At 46.3% G+C, this 21,737-nt stretch overlaps 1 pseudogene; it reads right to left on the bottom strand.

Moving 5' to 3' along the window:
- Positions 1-5,049: 5,049 nt before the first annotated feature.
- LOC149136507 (large subunit ribosomal RNA) lies at positions 5,050-6,410 on the bottom strand (annotated as a pseudogene).
- Positions 6,411-21,737: the final 15,327 nt, after the last annotated feature.

Raw genomic sequence — 21,737 nt, 5'->3', positions numbered from 1 at the left:
GGTCTTTATATCCTAGATACCCTTCACAAAAGCAACAAAAGAAGTTAATACAGGTTTGTATAGGGGCAATGGCCTGAGAGATGTATACAATAAAAAACGGACATGATCTGAACTGAATGAGGAAAAAATTATGCAAAATATTTATCCAATTAGGCTGAAGAACCAGAATTGGTACAAATCATAAAGAAGAAGACTTCCTAGACATTAACATGGATCTTAACACGGGAAATATTTAAACCCTACTACAAACCAAACAAGAAAGCCTCGTAAATAGATATAGGTTTAAAACACCCACCGTAGTAAATAAACGGTTAACAAAATAAGCAGGCACATTTCCAATTTATCAACCAACAAAAACACCTTTGATAGATCCGCCCATTATTATAATGCTCTTTTACAAAGGTTAAATTTCAAGAATAACTTATACTACATTGAACCAAGTATAAATAGACCAAGAAGACGGAGAGGAAACTCTTATGGTTTAAGCCAACGTATAGCATGATTATAGCTACCAACAGAGCTAGGAAATACATAAAACTAAGAGACAACCACATTCCACATCCACGCATATACCACAAAGTCTTCGACAGAAATAGTCTTCAAGTTAACTATAGTTGCCTCCCCAAAATAGGGTCAATAATACTCAATTACAATGAATATATACATATTAGAAACACAGTTCTATATTTAAGAAATGAAGAATAATGTACATTATTTATATTATTTACATTTGACGGATATTTGTCCTCATCTTGTTTGTTGTTAACAAAAGGTTTCGGCTGGTATAACCTCCAGCCTTCATCGTATTACTAACTCGTATCAATTATGCATTCAAGACATCCGTATACCGCAAGCCGACGTTCATTGGACAATACTTCAATTTCAACTCCCACCATCCGTACAGTATAAAGAGAGAGATTGCTTAGTGCCTAAAACATCGAGCAATGAATATAAGTAGCAATCGTGATACCCACCACGAAGTAATGATCAAGCTCAGTAACATCCTATTAAGCAATAGCAACCCCAAAAACATACTATCTACTCCAATTATGAAGAAAAGAGCGGATGAAACCGATAAACTGTCCACAGTCTGTCTACCCTATGTGAAAGGCCTCTCCGAAAAGATACAAAAGATACACGGCCCATATGCCATCAGCACAGTATTCTAGATTAATACAACACTTCGCAGATATCTCCTTCGAGTAAATTCCCCAATAGAAGAGAATATGACCAAGAACTGCGTGCACTACATCCCATGCAGATGTGGTAGGTTATACAAAGGCGAAACATGTCACCTCCTCAAAAAAGGGGTAGAGGAACATCGCAAAACTCTGACACGAGGAAATATTGATAAATCGGGTAGAGCTGATAATGTATGAAACAATGGAGACCACCTCCCCCAGCGGTATGAATTTAAAATGATAGACAGAGAACACCACTGGAAAATACGAAACCTTAATGAAGCAGCACATATGCTCGGACACAGCAACCTCCTATGCAAACCGAGTGCAGATATGAACAGTTTATCGAAACCGGTATTAAGGAAACATAGGAGAATATTAGATTTATAAGCCATAAAATTCATTCCATAATTGGCCACGGGCATAAGGCGTATTTGTAAAGAGCGCGGACTACTAATCCCTAGATTCCAAGTTCAACTCTAGGCAGTGACCTGAATAATAATAATAATAATAAAAATAATAATAAGTTACTCCTGCCGTTTACCCGCGCTTGGTTGAATTTCTTCACTTTGACATTCAGAGCACTGGGCAGAAATCACATCGCGTCTGTGCAGCTCGGCCGTCTACGCGATGCTCTGTTTTAATTCGACAGTCAGATTCCCCCGGTCCGTACCAGTTCTGAGTCGGCCGAACGCCTGCCGCGCGTCGGAGTGCGACGACCGCACGACACCGCGTGAAGCGGGAACCGAGGGCCGCGCGCACCGACGCGATGGCGAGCCCGAAGCCGTGACGCTCCACGGCGTCCCGGGTGTGGAGCCGTGTTGTTCGCACCCACTACGCCCCGGGTGCCCCGTATGAAACCGCCGCACGCCGACGTACGACAGCGGCCCGACCGCGCGCCGGGAGGCGCGGAACGCCGACGCGAGAGAAGGCCGCGGCGTGGACGATGCCGCGACAGAGACGCCCCGACGGAGAAGCCGACCCCCGTTGACCGAAGGCGCGACCGCGCACTGGCGCGAAGAGAGTTGCCCGTCGCCGCGGAAGGCGGCGCGACGACGGCCGGAAAGGCGCCCGGGATGCCGAGTCCGACGTCAACGTTACAGCTCAGTACCGGTCCGCCGCTTCGCGTGAAGAACACGGCCCGACCGACCCGGTCCTCGGAGCCAATCCTTCTTCCGAAGGTACGGATCTATTTTGCCGACTTCCCTTACCTACATTGGCGCTATCGACGAGAGGCTGTACACCTTGGAGACCTGCTGAAGATGCTGGGTACGGACCGACTCGAGAGCTGCCAATCGTAACGGACCTGGATTTTCCAGGGCCGCCGAGAGCGCACCGGACACAGCCCGAGACGCGGCGCTCTACAGGCACTATATCCGTATCTCCAGACGAGCCGATTCCACGGACGCGGTCCTTTACGAAGAAGAGAGAACTCTTCCCGGGGCTCCCGGCAACGTCTCCGGGCTCACTTGCGTTGCCGCTGCTTCGACCGGCCGCCGGCTTCGACGACGAACGCGCTGCTAGGAGCGCGCCGTGTTCCAGCCGCCGGACGGGCACTCTCCGAGTTCGGGTTCGGGAATATAGACCCGATTCCCTTTCGATGCGAGGCCGGCTGCTGCTACTGCTACTGCTTTCGCGACGGAACCGGCGCCTTTCGTGGAATCTTTCGCCCGCTTCTTAGGACCGACTGACCCGTGCTCGACCGCCGTTGGCACTGAACCCTTCTCTACTTCGGTCTTCGAAGGTCTCGTTCGAATATTTGCTAATACCACTGAGATCTTCACCCGCGGTCAGCTTCACCCGGGCTCGCGCCCGCGGCATCCGTGCACGCCGCGGTGCCCTCCTACTCGACCGCGCATCGGAAAGTCGCCTCGCCGGCGATCGCGCAACCTGTCGCCCGGCTGGTCCGGCATCGGTCGCTCGCTCCAGCGCCATCCATTTTCGGGGCCTGTCGATTCGGCAAGTAAGTTGTTACACACTCCTGAGCGGATTCCGACTTTCGTGGCCACCGTCCTGCTGTCCATATCGACCATATCGACCGACACCCCTTCGGGGATCTAATGGGCGAGGCGTAGGGCACCTTAGCCGGACGTTCGGTTCATCCCACATCACCAGTTCTGCTTACAAAAAGTGGCCCACTTGGCACCGTGCTTTCGTCGCAAGAAAGAACAATTCGTAACGGCCGCCTCCGTTAGGGAGAGGAGCGGCCCGTTTCGCCCGTTCCGAGTTCGAGAGTAGATCGAGGCCGTCAACGTCCCCGGGGCCTCCAGTCGTTCGCGTGTAAAAAAAAGAAGCGAGCCGCCACCGCTGCAACCGACGAGAATACGACGACAGCGGCAGCGGCCCAACTCCCTCCCACGAGCGGCGACGTGTCACGTTCTCGCTGTGCCGTCACTGTGCCGTCGGAGTTGGCGAAGTGAATTCGTTCGCTTTCGATCGGCTCTGCGGGTACGCTGCGGCGACCGGCCGGCCGACCGCCGGCCGATCGTCTGCCTTTCAGTCGGCGGCGGTCGGGCTGCGAGTCGGAAGAAACGACTACCCTTCATCGTAGTCTGGACCCCTTGGGGTTTGAGGCTCATCTAGAGCGTGACTATTCCACCGGGTCCGACCCGAAAACTCGTGAGTCGACCCCGTCACGGTAACGGCCGCGTCGCTCGCGCGGCTCGTATCTCGGCCGACACGTCGGCTCTTTCATCGCGCCGGCGGTTCGCCGGCGGCAGTCCGCCGCGGATGCATCCGCATTCTCTTAGCTCGCTCCGAATCGCTCCTAGTCGGTCGGTGGCTTCCTTCTCGCTGCCACGACTCGCTCGGCCAGCTTCTTTTCGTCCGTCCACCGCCTAGGCGGCCGCGTGACCTGGCGTGCGTAACGCTCACAGACACACACACTCGCGGTCGGCATCGCCGCCCTGCCGGCAACGCTTTCGATCGCACTTGCGCTTCGCCGGCAGAACTACGCAGGCCGACCGTCTTTCCGCCGCCTATCGCCGGCGGAAGCGGCCGCCCAAGCGTCGCCATGCCCTCTGCTAGCTACGAACCGCTCAGTCTCTCTCGCTTGCTTGCTTGCTTGCTTGCTTGCTTCCGAATCACTGCTACGACCTTACTCGACCGCGTTCGTAACACACACTGGCGGGGTCGGCATCGCCGCCCGGCAGCTCTTTCGATCGCACCTGCGCTTCGCCGGCGGAACTACGTCGGCCGACCGTCTTTCCGCCACCGGAAGCCGCCGCCCATGTGCCGGCATGCCCTCTGCTCGCTACGAACCGCTCAGTCTCTCTCTCGCTTGCTTGCTTCCGATTCACTGCTATGACCTTACTCGACCGCAACACACGGACACACACACTGGCGGCGTCGGCACTGCCGCCCGGCCGACAGCTCTTCCGATCGCACCTGCGCTTCGCGGGAGAGATCGCGTTCTCGCGGCGACCGGCATACGGTCTCGTGCTGCATGGCGTCGGTTCAGGGTCTGTCGGTTCGCCGCGCGTCCCTTCAAGAACGAAAGGCAAAAAAGAAAGCAATAAAAAAAGCCGCTTCTACGGAAACGGGAGGATGAATCGCCCGGACACCGGTCTCGCACGCAGCAGCGTTCTGCTTCTGCTCGCTCCGAGCTAAGGAAATGCACACTACGACCACTCTCTCGCCGCGGTTCCTTTCTTCCGTTCGTCGTCGTCGTCCCTAGCTCTGCCGTTGCCGTCCGCGCGATCTCGATTTTTCCTTCACGTCCTTGTTTTTTTTTGTTTTCGCCGACAAACCACAAAGCCGCGCTTCGTCTCGGTCTCGATCGGTTCGCCGTTTCTCTCGTCACGCAATAAAGAAGAGGATAATACTACGGTGTCAGCGGCAGGAGTCCGCGTGTCCGCCTTGAAAGGGCGGATCGTGTCGTTCGCGAGAAGAGACTCAATAGATCACAGTGTGGTAGCTGCTCTACTAAGCACGTCACTCCGAACGGCATGTTGAGTCGTATGCAAGCGATCCTTTTCGTCTCGATCTCTTCGAACAAATCGGCGGGACGTCGGCAACGACTTCGGGCGGGACGGAAAAGACCGACCGCTTTCCACCGCCGCAGATGTGTCCCGAAATGGCAATTCCGCCCGCGACGCTGCCGCTCGCCGCGCGTGAAGGCGACGGGCGGACGGCGAACGCTGAGCTAAGGCATGCGCCTTGAGGTCCGGCTACGGTTCCGGCTTAGAGGTGTTCAGCCGTTATCGCTCAGAGGCAGCCTGGCACTACCGCTCTGTCGAGCAAGCGCGGAAACCGTTGCTCTGATCCCACGGTTCGTCTCATACTGGACGTGTTAGCCGTAGCCGAGTTGACGTTGCCGGCGCAACCGCCTAAGGCCGCGGGGGCCCTGAAGCGTCGGCTGCGGAAGCGCACCGAGGCGAGCCGCCGCGAACCGAACACCCCGACCGCGCGCGACACGGGGCGCCGCGTACGTGCGATGCATCGGTAGGATAAAACTAACCTGTCTCACGACGGTCTAAACCCAACTCACGTTCCCTGTTAGTGGGTGAACAATCCAACGCTTTGCGAATTCTGCTTCGCAATGATAGGAAGAGCCGACATCGAAGGATCAAAAAGCGACGTCGCTGCGAACGCTTGGCCGCCACAAGCCAGTTATCCCTGTGGTAACTTTTCTGACACCTCTCGGCGGACGCATAGCTCGCTGCTGTTATTCGGAAAGGATCGATGGGCCACACTTTCGCGGTCCGTATTCGTACTGAAAATCGAGATCGAGTGAGCTTTTGCCCTTTTGCTCGACGAGTGGTTTCCGTCCACGCTGAGCTCGCCTTGGGACACCTGCGTTACCGTTTGACAGACGTACGCCCCAGTCAAGCTCCCCGACCGACACTGTTCTCGACTAAGGGTCACGCATCGGCTGCGCCGGCGCCTGCGATGGCGCTCGACATGCACCGCGCGCTCGACAACGGCCCGATCCCTTCTCCATCGAGTGAGCGAGGAAACTACAGAAGTGGCGGTTTTTCATCGTCACAAACGCGCGGCGACACCCCGACGCAACCGGAACCGACCGGCCGCCGACGATGCACCGGACGACGACGACGACCGAAGCGCGGACGAGACGGCCACCGACCGAAGGGTAGCGCCGCCGTCGTCGGTGACGGCGGCCGGCGCGCGGGGCAACGCGAACGCTACCGCCTATGCTACGCTTACCGTGTGCCCTCACAAAACCGGACTAGAGTCAAGCTCAACAGGGTCTTCTTTCCCTGCCGATCCGTCCAAGCCCGTTCCCTTGGCTGTGGTTTCGCTAGACAATAGATAGGGACAGTGGGAATCTCGTTGATCCGTTCGTGCGCGTCAATAATTAGATGACGAGGCATTTGGCTACCCGTACTTGCTTTTGCAATCTTTCCCTGTTATTTTACGTGGGCGGTCCCACACCGCTCGCCAAATAGTGACCTGGATCAAGCGCTCTCATAGTCCGGAGGTATGTGCGCACTAGGTGCACACGGTGTCGTAGCAGGTGCGATTTTTTAACAGTGGATATAGTTCCACAGCATGAAGTAGGCAGAGCCCCCACGGCTCACGAGGCCGACAGGTGATTTGAATCGAAGAGCAACTCACTGGATCGAACCGACAAGCCCCCTCCGCCTGTCATCGGACATTCTCTAGGTCACGGTCCCCGTAAGGGCGACGCTTCCCGGACGCTACATGGGATGCGAGCTAGGCCAGAACGGCGGTAACACGCGTTCAACCACCATTACTCCCAGGGCCATTGTCGCGGGCGGCCCATACAGTGCGAGCGCGGGCTCAAGGCTCCGGAAGTTCCCGGTGTATTAGAGTGGAGCGGGGCCACTTTTCGCCAGGAGCACCCCGGGTCCGGGCTGAGGACTCGCGATGCCTCAGTAGACCGGGCCAAATGTGCTGCCGACTTTCGTGCACGGAGGCACCCGACCTGTTGAGTGCATCCATCCACCCCCGGTGGATCATAACTCACCAAGCCGCCCGATTTTGTTAGTGTCGGTTCCACTACCTTTCGCCGGAAGCCGCGCCCGCGGGGGTGGCGCTGTCGACTTTCGTGGACAAGACACGCGACAGGAGACCCTTCTTCCGCGTGTGCACGACAGGAGACACCGACGCGGATACAGTCAACCTGGACGCCCGGTGTTTTTAGGTAGACGGTCCCACCAGGGCCGTAGTTAGCTCCTCCAACACGAAATCGGGGTGCTGCACGGCCACGCGAATCAAGAGCGGCCCGATTCCAGCGGCAGACGCGTAGCGGCACCAGACGAGAAGAGAGAGTCAACTGCGGTGCTCCCATTCGCGGAATAGCCGGCACAGGCTGGTGGATCAGTGGCGCACGCCACGATCCAATCTCTGGATGGGGGCGGGCTGCTGTCCATGCCGACCGATCGTACGGCCAATGACAGCTGACCGCCTCTGAGCGACTGGAACGGAGTCGGTGGGCGGGTCCAGTCAGCGCCTGTCCCCCGCCCTGCGATGGAGCTGCAGGGAGATGGGGCTCGATGCATGTGCAACACACCCAGGACTTGCGGAGTGTCCAACGATTTCCGCATGATGGAAAAGCGACCACGACCACAAAATCGACCGGCGAGACTGAGAAATAGCGACCAGGTAACCGAGGAACCCGGAAACGAATATAAAGAGACAATGCGACTGTATTTCGTCGCTACACGACTCTGACGAAACCTCGAACCACAAGCGACCGGAACCGAATATCACTAGGCCTATACGAGACGGTGAGACCGAATGCATCGAAGACCAACAGCCACGTGGCGCCTCCGCACGCCTTGCTCCTCCATGAGGATCCCGAGCGATTCCCGGGAAACCGTAGTCAGAACCCGCCGGATGGAACTGGCAGTTAACTCTAGAAACGAAGACGATGCCCGTGCAAGAGGGGATTATTGCCCACGCTCCCACTGTGGACGAATGTTAGGACATACCCCTTGATCCACCCTCATGGATCAGTCCTTAAGCATGCTGTACGTGCAGAGTATCGATGTCCTGCTCAGCAGCTTCATAAACTACTTGTCCGAAATGCGCAAGGATCTCAATGCCCTCTCGGCCTCGCGGCTCCAAGCGCCCCGGGCCCCGACTGGGCAACCGAACACCCGTACCGGTACGCCTAGCTCCCTCCCGAGGAGAGAGATCAGCGGTCGGTATTTCCTCTCTTTCTCACGGGCTGCATCGTACATCGCCGTACCCTGCTCATATCGAACCGTAACGTCTACTATCACTACTTCATCAGGACTGCGGAACATCAGGTCGGGTATGAGCCTGGATCCTGATACTAGGTAGACCGGCATCCAGCCGTAACGCTCGGCCTCTCTCGCCACTAGCCGGCATATTCGTGCGTGCCTAGCCATCCTTTGCTTTTTAAGGCGCAGGCATTGGCCACTGATGTGAGAGATCGTCTCGAAAGCGCTGCCGCACCGCCGGCAGGTGTTATCGCCGCGGCCTCCTCGGGTGAGGCATTCGCGAGTGGGAAACGTGTTGGAGCGCATCTTGAGAATACCCAAGTAGCACTCCTCAGATATCCCACCCGGCCGTGACATCCAGCTATTACCGATCGGGTCAGACCTGAAGGCGGCCGCACATACTCCCTGGATGGGATGGGACGCCCACCTCACAGCGTGCGGGAGGCGGACGTCAGGGGTATAAGGGCCGTCGTCAGGCCGACAGGCGGAAGATCGAACAAGGCGGACAGTTCGTCGTTCCGTTGGGCGAGGTTGGCGGACATCGCTATCTTGCGTACGGTTTCGTATGGGGAACCAAGCAAATGTTGATTTTGGCGAATCACGTTTTGGCAGGCATCACCTGTGTCAGCCCGTAGAGGAGGCTGGGCAAGTAGTAATGCTGCAGCAGAAAGAACTTTTGTCGAGGCGTCAGTGGAGAACGGCTTATCTTATCGATGCACCGCGACACACACTCAACCGACGTTCCACGGTTTCGATACGCCCACAGGTTGATCGTGACACCGAGGTAGGAAACTTTATCGTCCGGTTCAACGCTAGGTAGCTGACACCCGTCGAGAGTCGGCGGAGAGGACGTGTTGACGAGGAATGACTTCCCCCAGCCTTTTATGGAGAACCAGGCGCATTTGGAGACGTTAATGGCGAGGCCTACCGCGTGGTAGAACTCGGAGCAGATGTCGAGTAAGCTCTGTAGCCCCCGGGCAGACCCGGAAACTAGTACCATGTCGTCCGCATACGCTAGGCCCGCCAAGGACACCCCGTCTACATGTAAACCAAGGCTGCTGGGTAGAGCATCCAGCAGCGGATCGGTCGCAATGTTGAAGAGGAGGGGCGAGAGAGCGTCACCCTGTCGAACACACCGCTTTATCTCTATGGGCTCGCTACGTGTGGCTCCAATCGTGAATCTAGTCGTACACCCATCGTACAACCCTTTTACGAGACTGATCAAGTGATCGTGATAACCTAACCTCATACCCGCAAAAACGAGGGAATGCGAGACAGTGTCAAAGGCTTTGGCCAGGTCAAGAAAGGCGACTTCAATCCGCGGGATTCGCGATTGTCCTGACAGTACCCCTCGGGAGCGGTCCAGCAGCCAGCGGAGCAGGAAAATGTTTTCGCTACATCCGTCGGACTTGATGAAGCCGCGCTGCGCCGGGTTGAGGGGGCTTGCCCTGAGCATCCTGACGGCTAAGATATTCGTATACAAACGATATACCGCAGAGCAGATCGTAAGTGGCCGCCAGTTTGATAGGTCGTTCGGGCTGCCCGCCTTCTTGCGAAGGAGGACTGACTTGCCTTGCAACAGAGCCTTGGGAGTGCGTCCCGTAAGGAGCGAACAGTTAAAGACATTGGATAAGATAGAAGGGTCTACCGACCTGACTTCACGAGGCGCCAGGCCATCAGGGCCGGCGGCGGAGGCCGGATTCATGCGCCGGCAGGCGATCTTGATCTCCTCCAGAGTGAACGGACGCAAAATGGGCACGTTGTCCACCAAGGAGGAGGCCGGATAGGCGCTTAAATCGACCGCTGGCCCTAGTTGGGAAAGCCTGTCCCTGTAGAGTTCCTCTACTTCGGGCATCGGGACGAGGCATTGACCCTCCAAATCCTCACCAAGAATTGCTGCCATGAGCCGCTTCCTATTCAGAGCGTATAAACGCTGGTATCGAGCGTATTGTTGTAGTTTCGCACGTCTTCGTTTTGGCGCCGTCGAGGCACCTGCCGTATCTCTATGTTTAGTCTTGTTGCGGGCACCCACACGGCGAGAGTCCATGTAGCCCACCCAATCTTCGACACATCTCTCAAAGGCGTCCCAGTTCACATCCGAGGCGTCGTTGTAGAGAGCCAGGAGGCACTCACCGAAGACGGACGTCCAACGCGTGTGTCCCGGGGACACAGCATCACCAAATTGCTCCCGCCAGTCCGTGGCTGCGGGTTGATCTTCACTACTGACAGGCACACTTCGCGTAGCCCCGGGTACCGGCAGAGCCCCTTCTCGCTAATGGGCTCGACGTTCGTCACGTTTCAAGTCGGAACGCTTGTCACGAATTTGCTTCAGCGTCTTGTCCGGAAGTAGGGGGACCACTGCCACAGCGATACTTTTGCACCCGGCCTCCAGCAGCTCCTTTTCCTTTTCTAGGAGGATTGCCACTTCCTCCTTTGTCCAACAACCCCGCGACGTTCGCCCCGTCGTCCGCGCGAGTTGTGCACGCTTTTCGCGCTTGCGTGCTATTTCGTCCCTGCGACGTTCTATCCTGTGCTTGTTCGCCTGCACAGGATGCTTGTGCCGTAAGTGTTGTGACAGGCCTACAGCCCGGCGGAAGGCCTGGCTGTACTCGTCACACTAATAAGGTGGCTGCTGGGGGTCCGGTGCCGCAGGACCAGTGTTCCCCGGACACTTGGCGACGTGACATCTGACCGAGTGAAGGTGGCCGCTCTCATGGCCACAGCGTATGCATTTGTACGCAGGCTTACGGTTATGCCTGTTGAGTACGTGTAGCCCCCATTCGATGGGGCTAGAGAAGTGTCTAGGACAGAGCGGACATAACAGGGAGATCGACGCACATGGAATCTCTACGGTGAACGCATCGACCGACGGTTGGTTGGCCACGTCACCATCACCAGCATCCCCGGCGGGCGATCCGTCCTCGTTGAGGCGAAGGGGGACGGAAGGGGGGAGACCGGAGAGGGCAACATGGTCACCTGTGAGGTCCGGCGGGAGTTGTTCGCCGCGGAGAACCAACGTGTGAGACGCACACTCCAGGAAAAAACGCCCCGGCATGTCTCGTATAACAGTGAGCGACTTATAGCCGCTTGCCGCCGACGGCTGGGAATCACCGTCGGTTGTCTTAATCGGGGGGTCAACACGATTACGCCAAGCCGGGCATGATCCTGTACCTACCCTGGGGGGAACTCGCTTTTCGCCACGCCGTGCTCGGTTTGCACGGCGCGACTGACCAAGGTGCACTTCCCGGGACTCCGAGACCACCAGTTTATCGTCGCCTGGCTGCCGTATGACCATGTTATTTTGTTGTATCATGAATTTTGTTTCGGCATTTCTCCGTGACTCTAAGACGGCAACCCATACGGACCGCTGGCACACCCCGACCCTCGTATCGCGCGAGAGGGCTGCCCCCAGGAGTGGCCGCGCCGCATCGAAAACCGGACCGACATACGGTGCCGCACCGTGAGAAACAGGGCCATGTAGAGCGATACGCAAACGAAGCCGTGAACGAGACCGTGTGAACAAACCATCGAGACCCGTCCCACGCGACCCCCAAACGAACCGCAGGTGAGGACGCCGAACACGGCCCTCGTGAAACCAAGCGAAGGCACCAGATGACATACCGGCAACAGCAACACGCCCAGTCGGAAGAACGACCCGCCACACGTACAGGAAGGGAGGAAGCCGCACCCCGTCCTTTGTATCGCCCCAGAATCAGCGAAGTCTCCCACCGTATCGGATCTGCCAGGGAGATTGGGTCGTTTTTGGTTTGTCCAATGCGATGCGACCAATTCGGCATGGTTGAACCTTGCCCGACATAGCCCGCATCACGAACGTAAACTCTCTTGCCACGACAAGGCAACGACCAACATAAGGCACTCAATGAACAAATGGCAGACAGTGCTACAGCTCCAAACAAAAGAGGGACTTGTGAAAACGAAAGCCATCCCCATTAGAAGAGGAATATTCCAGGAAGACACGCTCTCTCCACTCCTGTTCTGCCTGGCACTCACACTTTTAACTGAATTGCTAAATAAAACTGGATGCGGTTACAAATGCTACGGAAAAACAGTCAGTCACCTTCTATATATGGATGACCTAAAATTATATGCTAAAATGACAGAGAGCTAGAAACATTACTACAGAGAGTACACGGCTTTACCAAGGAAATGGATATGAAATTCGGATAAGAAAAATGTGCCAAAGCAACACTGCAAAGAGGAAAATTAGTTAAAAGTAGCAATATAGCACTAGATAAAGCCAATGAAATAAGAGAACTAGACGAAAGCCAACCATACAAGTATTTAGGAGTCAATGAACTAGATAGGATACAACATACACAAATGAAAGAAAACCTAAAGAAAGAGTACTATAGACGAGTTAGATCAATACTAAAAACAGAGCTTAATGCTAAAAACAAGATAATGGGTATCAACACTTTAGCTGTCCCAGTTATAAGCTACAGCTACAACATCCTTAACTGGACAGTAAACGAACTATGTAAAATAGACAGGAAAACAAGAAAAATAATGACAGGATATAGGATGCACCACCCAAAGTCTGACATAGAAAGGTTATATATACAACGCACAGAAGGTGGCAGGGGTCTTATACAGCTAGACAACTATTATAAAATAACCACCATAGGACTGCAAAAATACCTACTCCAGAAGCAAGGAAAACTAATACAAATAGCCACAAAACACGAGCAAAACAAAAAACTGTTTTCAGTATTTAAGGAAACTGACAAATACAAACAAGAAATCAATCTACCTAACAAATACGAAGAAGAAGAAGAAGAAGAAGAAGAAGAAGAAGAAGAAGAAGAAGAAGAAGAAGAAGAAGAAGAAGAAGAAGAAGAAGAAGAAGAAGAAGAAGAAGAAACAACAAAAGCTATAAAACAAATGAAATCCAAACTAAAACTAGAACAGCAACGGACCATGATAAAACGATGGCAAGAAAAGCCCCTACATGGTAAATACTGGGCTAAACTAAATGCAAAATAAAATAGACAGAGAAAAATCCCAGCAATGGTTGAGAAGCGCAGGACTCAAAGCAGAGGCTGAAGGATTTTTAATTGCTGCACAAGACCAGAGCCTCCCCACCAGAAATTACCAAAAACACATAATGAAAAGAAACATAACAAGTAACTGTAGAATATGTGGAGATGGACAAGAAACAATAAATCATATTATCTCTGGCTGCCCAGTCCTGGCTAAGAAGGAATATATTCACAGACACGACAGAGCTGGGACCTATATACACTGGAAGCTATGCCAACATCATGGAATAACAACAGAAATAAGATGCTATAAACACACGCCAGAAAAGCTCACAGAAAACGAGAAAGCAACCATACTCTGGGATATGCCAATACACACAGATAAAGAAATTAAGGCAAATAGACCAGATATAGTTGTCAAAGGTTATGAAGAAAAAAAATGCTTTCTAATTGATATATCAATACCAGCAGATGACAACGTTTCTCTAAAAGAAATGGAAAAACTTTCAAAATACAATGACCTGGAAATAGAGATAACTCGAATGTGGAATCTAAAAACAGAAGCAATTCCTATCATAGTAGGTGCCTTAGGTATAATAAAAAAATATTCAGACAAATACATAACAAAAACACCAGGCCTTACAAATATATATAACATACGGAAAATTGCACTACTGGGTACTGCACACATTCTACGCAAAACACTTTCAATACAGTAAACATAAGAGCACCACAGCAAACCACAGCACATACCCAAGGCGCAAAGAGCTGTGCTCGGTAGTGAAGTGAAAGCACGTTATAAAAATAAAACTACTGAACAATAATAATAATAATAATGATGATGATGATAATTATAACAACAACAACATCGACAATAACTTTAGGAATGAGAACACAGGTTCCAAATTTCCCCAAGACACTTGATGATGGCTGGAGGTTATATTAGCCGAAACGTTGTGTCAACAACAAACAAGGTGAAGACAACTATCCGTCAAATGTAAATAATGTAAATACTAACACCCCCCCACCACCAAATACAATGCAACTATAAATCTACTGCTGCCCTATCTCAAGAAAGAACTTGTATACTAGGGCAACATCAAGGAACCCAACAAAGGCGGACAATTCTTTCAAGTAAAGGTCTATACAACATTTGGTGGTATTCCGAGACAAAAACGAATCTCAGTCAACATCCCTTTCAAGTATGATAGAAGTTGGAATAAGCAACCCAACGATATAAAGGAAAATAATTGCTAAAGCTAAAAATTACAGAAGTTGGTGTACCAAATTCGAACTCTCTATTACTGAAAAGTTAAACATTATACAATAAACATATAACATTTGTAAACATTAAGTTTGAAAGCATCACGCATGCCGCAGACAATCATTGTGTTATTTATTAATGTATAACTTTGCAAATGGCCGAATTGTTTTTTTGTAAATAATGAACATGCATGTAAAATATATGTTGCCTATGATTTACTATAATTATTTTTATTCTCGCCGTCCTACGATATTTCTACAGATTTATATCTCTCCTTTAGATTGGCAGGAAAATTAATATTTCATTCAGTGATACTTATCTTTTTAGAGTTTCCCGAGAAGGAGGTATACCACACGGTTACTATCAGTAAGTTGCTTCAACTTTTATATCAGCTCAATATACATCTCCCCAATGATTCCACACTGAGTTTTCCATTTACTTACCTCAGACCCCTACTTACATTGAATTCCATCACTATTCCCTCACAACTCTTTTATATCTCACTTCTGTTGTTATATGTGGTTTTTGAAAACGTGTAAGCAATCCTCACCTAACCCGCTAGATAGCTCTCTATTTACCATGATTTCTTTTCAACCAATTTATTTAATGTCAAATTACTTCCCAAGATTACATTCAAATTCATCGTATTCAAGTGGTATTGTCTGACGCTTCCCAGAAGATAAAGACAATTTTGTCATTCCACCACTTGAAACCGACCAGGCATATGAATAAAAACAATATAAAAATGTCGGCTAGTATTGGAAGTAAAATTGATATAGTACAAGACATTTATTTAATTTCTTTCTTTCCATGCAATAGATCAAAATTGCAAATGGAAACATTTGGTATAGCGTGAATTAATATATATCATAGTTATGAAGAAACTTGTTTTTTGAAAGAATCAGTGAAATTAATAATGTCCTCCAAAAGAAAATAGCTCTGAGAGAGTGCGAAAATATTGAATATAGATTGAATATAGAGTGTCTTACGATTGATTCTGTAACGTGATATATTAAGGTGAACTCTTCATATAATGAATATTATTCGTCGATATGAAAAAAGAAACATGCTTATCTGAAAACCTAATCATCCAACGTTGAAACTAACGAAGATCACGCCAAAAGTGTGAGATACGCATATGGCAGGGAAAACAATTTTCCATATCAGCAAACATATGCCGAAATTAAATAGCGTTCCAGGAAGAGGTAAGTCTATAAACGTGCACCTTGCTGGATACAGATATAGATACAAATATGTACTAACATAAATAATAATATGCATGCACACAAAAACGCACGAACACCCCCCCCCACACATATATATATATATATATATATATATATATATACTATGATACACACATTTAAAACACCATTCATACAAGTACACATAGACGAACACACATGTACGCAAGAACAAACACACTCACAGATCTATCTATTTCCCTATCATTCTATTCTATCTATCAATCTATCTATGTACATATGTATTTATATACAAATGTACACACACACAGGCACATACATATATATATATATATATATATATATATATATATATATATATATATATATATATATATATATATATATATCGGATTCTTTCAATGTGCTAGCTTCCTGGTATTAAATCGATATTAATTAATATCTGATTTTACCCTATGTTTCAATGTAGATATATATATATATATATATATATATATATATATATATATATATATATATATATATATATATACATATATATATATATATATATATATATATATATATATATATATATATATATATATATATATATATATATATATATATATATATATGTGTATATATATATATATATATATATATATATATATATATATATATATATATATATATATATATATATATATATATATATACATATATACATACATCTATGTATATATACATTCACATATATATACCTATACATATATACTTAGATATATATACATACATATATATATATATAAATATATATATATATATATATATATATATATATATATATACATATATATATATATGTGTGTGTGCGTGTGTGTGTGTGTGTATGTATGCATACATATATACAGACATATAATATATGTATATATGCATATATTTACATACATACATATATATATATATATATATATATATATATATATATATATATGCTACTTCCTTAAAATGGGTTACATTTTAATTTTCCTTTAAATAAATGCATTAAAAGAAGAATGTTTTGGTTTGTTTTACATATTTCGGTTTTTGAAAAATCGTCATGTATTTTTTCCCCTAAAAGGATATAAGTAAAGAGAAAAAGATGTATTAATAAAATTAAATTAAAATTAAGATAAAAATGAATATTCATTGTTTACTTTCCTTTTTTTCGGTAGTAATTTACCGTTAATTTTCGTGGCATGACACTTTGAACTGTGACCGCATACTATTACAATGGTAATTTGCGATCACAGACAGTTCGATAACTTATATTTTGATGGCAGTCACAATGTTTCTTGAGTTGAATTTCGATTTCAATAGACGTATGAGACGCTTGAAATATGCAGTCACCTTGGGTTTCATTTCCCTGTACAAGATATTGTGCAGCTCCAGGATCCCAAGGTATTTGTACCTCTCATCATCCGGGTCTTCTATCCTCTTTCTGTTTGGCAATTCTATGCTCATACTATTTGCTGTTTCGTCCCCTTGCAAGTAAGCACCGCACACTTCGATATACCGAATTCCATCCCTATATATATATATATGCTTCACATTTTTAGTCTCAACCAGCATCCATTTGAGGCTCTGATTTAGTGAACGGTTTTAAATTGTCAACGAAGAGAAGGTCGTTGAGACGGGGTTCGTTCTTTCTCAGCTCATAGGGTAGGTTGATTTTACGTAGGACTACAGAAAGTGGGGTCAAGGCTATAACAAATAATACAGATTCACATGTGTCTCGTTGGAAGTTATCTCTTTTGATTGATGCGTTTTCCAACTAGGCATGCTGTTCTTAATAAGTGCACAAACGTACTCAGCTGTTCTATACATGTCGAGTGTTTCCAAAATCCACGAAGGCGTCAACATGCCCATGCCATGCAGAACATTTATGGTACCGATTACAGTTCTTCACTATAACTTTGTCTATCACAATGTGATCCTTGGTGCGCTTGGATTCTTTTCAGCATCCCTTTTGTTCTACTGGCAGAAGATTGTTTTCCACAAGGAAGATATATGTTTTCACTATGAGGGTATCTGTTAATACTTTCAATATTCCCCTTTCTTCTATCTTTCATTACAAGTGTTGTCCTCTCAATCACCATCCACGCAGTTGCTCTACCTTTCTGGAGACACTCATTCAATTGGGCTGCTATTCTTTTATGCCCCGCGTGGCATGTCTTCAACCAGAAGCCAAGAATCCCATCTGGTCCGGGGGGTTTCAGTTAGGTACTTTAACCACTTTTTCATTCACATCACCCATGCTTATCACAATATTCCTTTGTTTCTTTCCTGCTTGTAATTCTGTCTTGATAGTTCCTATCCACATTGCATCCCTTTTAGGCACCACATTGTTTCCCTATAATCCGCTCCAGAACTACTTCACTTGCTTTGTATCGGGAGCATTATATTCCCCATTGTCTCATTCTAACGTTCGGAAGTATTTCCGATTTATTTTTGGACAAACTGTTCTCTGGCTGATTATTTCTTTTCACAAATCTGATCTTCTGGCATTTTGCCATGATCCTCTTTTGTAACTGCTCTATTAATGCATCAAACCCTTTGTTCCGTATTTTATATTTCTTCTCTAATTTTCCTCGGTCGGGTTCTTTCCCATTTTTCCAGTTTCCTCCTAACCGTTGCTCAAATTTTCATAGATATTACTTCGATCGCATTATGTCCCTTTCAATGTGTCGTTTCTACCTTGCTTCTTTTTCTCCACCATGTTTTGTTCTCTTAAGTTACAATTTCTTCTCAACAAGTAGCGCAATAGCCAGGAGAAGATTCATTGTTTTATGTCGTCTGTATTGATGTATCGCATGACAGTATTCAACGTTTGTGTTACTTTCTTTATCATACTCCTATTTAAACCATACCATATTCATGGGGATTTTTACTTCTGGTGTATTCATCAAGTCGGTGAATCGTGTTTGATTTTGAGGCAATTCATTACCTAGTTGGTTCATTTCCCTTACATGTCCACCCACCACCGTATCAGGGTTCACTGTAAAACCTTCCTGTTCCTCATCCTTAACAGCCCCATCACCATTCTCCTGTTCCTCCTGTCTACTCTTCTCCCTGATTCCAACTTCTACCTCTCTGTTTGCAACACCGAACATCCTTTGTAGTCCATCCGCAAGGTCTCTCGTACTCTCACTACTTCTCATAATATTTTCTACTCTAGTTAAGTAACCATTCCTCCTAATCACTCTCACTTGGTTCATTAGTTTCTTTTCTGGACACATTGGGCACATTGGACACATTTCTGGACACATTGGACACATGTCATTTTCCATCCAAAATTTCAAGGTACGTCGGCCTACTCCGCGACTTCTTTCCAGCTTTGCTCTTTCATGACATTCAATAAGTGTATCGTACATTTCCTACGTCCACTTATATCTGTTTTGACACACACCGTGTACGTAATCTATTGTGACACAACAACCGTCCGAGCCCAGATCACTGCTCTTGACACAGGGCGTTTCGGACGTGCCGGGCGGGAAAACTTTACATTCTGATTTCAAATTCCGCTGTAGGTGGCCTTGCCTTTCATCCCTTCAGAGTCTATAAGGTAAATATGAGTAGAAAACTCAGGTTGATATAATTGATTTATCTCCTCTCCAAACAATATAGATGAAAATTTACATATGCAATATTAAAGTTTGAAGTACCATATAGAACATATGGCACTGATAGAAAATGATTCTATTTATGATACTTATTAAAAACTTATTAGTACATTCGCATAGAAAATTGGAAACGTTTATTTTTGTAGAATATATCAATGTAAAACAAGCTATAATGACAAGTGGAATATTTAGCAAATAATAAGATCGATAAATACCAAACAATTATATTGCGAGCCAACATAAAGAGAAATATTGTTATAACGAATGTAAGTATAATACATAGGCATTTGTACATTAGAGTAAATGTTGGCTATGACGTAATAAGTAGAATCGATGAAAAGACGTTTTCTGCTTTCAACAGATTTCTAACTTAGAATTTCTGATTTTATTAAGCATTAAAAGTTTATCACATAGCGAATTATTACCAACCAATGATATAATTTAATTTCAAACTTTTAGATGTGAAATCACAAAATGCTTTTACTTGTTGAAACGCTTAAAAGTCTCCATTTTGAATAGCTTTATTATATACGAAATACTATTTGTGCACAGAATAATGAAATATATCGAAAAATATCTAAAAGTGTCAATGCAGTAATCACAAATTTCATAATTTGCTGACTAGAAGCAATAGTTTTTATAGTCAAATCTGATGTTGAGAGATGAAAAGAACTATACATATGCAATGCACTATGAAGAACTAGAGGCAAGAACAGATTAAAAGAAATAACACAAATAAGTCAAGTGAAATGTTAATTCTACAGTATTTTAAATGAGAGAAAAATGGTATTTATATGAATATTTCGCTTCAACTTCGTGATTATTTCGATAAAGCAATACTAATTTCAAATAAGCGGTCCCCTTGTTGTCGCAGTCTTGTATTTAACAAAAAAAACACATACACATACGCACACGAAAACACACGTACATATACGCATGCACACGCACGCATACATTATACATAGAATGTGTGTGTTTATTAAGACAGTTAGATAGAACTTGCTGGAAGTATGAACTAATCTAATATTGCCAAGTATCGCGAAATCATACAGAAGAGAAATCCAAAGCATGTGCATGTTTCAGAAGAACGTGTATTCACTTCTTTATGCGTATACAGAAAACCAGAAGTTGCAAATGCAAACAAATGTTCCATCTTTATTTCTACCTATCATTAGTGTTGTATAAGCACAAGCTTTGTGCTGGATTTATCGCTGAAGAAACAGTCAATGGCGTCGAGACTGGTATAGGATCACCTTCTCTCAACGGATTTAGCTATTCGTCCACTGCTCTTATCCGGAATGGTAATATATGTACGAAATGCAAATGGAAGAATGGAGAAATAATCATTTAGCATTATTAGAACCTAGAACACATGCATCAAAATTTATTTCGCCGTATCTCACTAAAGATGAATTCATTATTGGATGACGTTCGTATAATGAACAAGATAACAGCTCAATTTCGTAAACTGCGATTATTTTTTGACTTGCATTATGTGTAAAGATTATTCACCCATTGTTGTTGCTGCACTTGAAAACGGGTCTAATGACATCGATACAAATTTTACATTTTTCTTTCACACCTTAGGGTATTGTGTGTGCACTGTTCCACTCGCACTTTTAAATATTTTAAAAAGTAGCAAATTGTAATAGTGTAGTATTTTAACACCTACCATGTTTATCTTAGGTTATAATTAGTACATATTTAAATTGAAATTGAACTTTTATAGTATATTTTTGAACTCGCACATAATGTATAATCTTCCTGTGACAACTAAAATTTCAACTTTTCCATGGATGGTATATGGTTTTAATTAATTTTTTTTAACATCAATTTTCCCATTGATGTTAGTTTTAGTGTGTATCTTACTTACTTTATTTTATTTAACTTAAAAGAATAGGATATTTTGAAATTTCTCAATAGTGTTTAATAGTTTTCAAAACTTTTTAAAATTTTATTTGATACCTGACCCTAAAGAATATATGTTATTCCATTATTCTATTTTTCTGGTGGTATTACTACTGTTATTTTATGGTTGACTTAAAATAAATCTACTCCTTGTTCCATTATTATTTTGTACTTGACCCATGTTAGTTAACACAAGTTCCCGATTATTTAAGATAGTGTGGTCTAATTATATTAGTACATAATTATCATGTTCTCTATTAGTTGTTTAGTTCACCATTATATTCTATGTTAATTCCACCATTCAGTTTATAAGTTTCTTAAACCTTGATGAGTCCATCATTATAACCTATGAATCGATTCTTT

The sequence above is a fragment of the Octopus bimaculoides genome, chromosome 3 (assembly GCF_046866305.1).
Source record: "Octopus bimaculoides isolate indiv1 chromosome 3, ASM4686630v1, whole genome shotgun sequence".
Taxonomy (NCBI): Eukaryota; Metazoa; Mollusca; class Cephalopoda; order Octopoda; family Octopodidae; genus Octopus; species Octopus bimaculoides.
The sequence above is the reverse complement of the archived record's forward strand: the minus strand, read 5'-3'. Positions and strand labels throughout refer to the sequence as shown.